We start from the raw sequence: 988 nt of genomic DNA on the forward strand, positions 1-988 counted from the left end.
GTTGAGCTTTAAGCCAACTTTTTCACTCTCCTCTTTCACTTTCATCAAGAGGGTCTTTAGTTCTTCACTTTCTGCCATAGGGTGGTATCATCTGCATACCTGAGGTTATTGATATTTCTCCTGGCAATCTTGATTCCAGCTTGTGCTTCTTCCAGCCCAGTGTTTCTCATGATGTACTCTGCATATAAGTTAAATAATCAGGGTGACAATATACAGCCTTGACGTACTCCTTTTCCTATTTGGAACCAGTCTGTTGTACCTGTTGCATACAGGTTTCTCAAGAAAAAGAAATGCAAAAAAGCAAAATGGCTGCCCAAGGAGGCCTTAAAAATAGCTGTGAAAAGAAGAGAAGTGAAAAGGAAAGGAGAAAAGGAAAGATATACCCATTTGAATGTAGAGTTTCAAAGAATAGCAATGAGAGACAAGAAAGCCTTCCTCAGTGATCAGTGCAAAGAAATAGAGGAAAACAATAGAATGGAAAAGACTAGAGATCTCTTCAAGAAAATTAGAGATACCAAGGGAACATTTCATGCAAAGATGGGCACAATAAAGGACAGAAATGGTAGGGACCTAACAGAAGCAGAAGATATTAAGAAGAGGTGGCAAGAATACACAGAAGTGTACATTAAAGACCTTCACTACCTAGATAATCACGATGGTGTGATCACTCATACTCACCTAGAGGCAGACATCCTGGAATGGGAAGTCAAGTGAGCCTTAGGAAGCATCACTACGAACAAAAGTAGTGGAGGTGATGGAATTCCAGTTGAGCTCTTTCAAATCCTGAAAGATGATGCTTTGAAAGTGCTGCACTCAATATGTCAGCAAATTTGGAAAATTCAGCAGTGGCCATGTGACTGGGAAAGGTCAGTTTTCATTCCAATCCCAAAGAAAGGAAATGTCAAAGAATGCTCAAACTACCGCACAATTGCTCTAGGAAAATAATGCTCAAAATTCTCTAAGCCAGGCTTCAATAATACGTGAACCA

General features: G+C 39.8%; 1 protein-coding gene across 1 annotated transcript in view; it reads left to right on the forward strand.

Moving 5' to 3' along the window:
• Window positions 1–988, forward strand: part of LOC105004806 (guanylate cyclase soluble subunit alpha-2-like) — a 64,146-nt gene that overhangs the window by 16,043 nt on the left and 47,115 nt on the right. The window lies entirely within an intron of this gene.

Source organism: Bison bison, unplaced genomic scaffold (genome assembly GCF_000754665.1).
Source record: "Bison bison bison isolate TAMUID 2011002044 unplaced genomic scaffold, Bison_UMD1.0 scf7180017858173, whole genome shotgun sequence".
Classification (NCBI taxonomy): domain Eukaryota; kingdom Metazoa; phylum Chordata; class Mammalia; order Artiodactyla; family Bovidae; genus Bison; species Bison bison.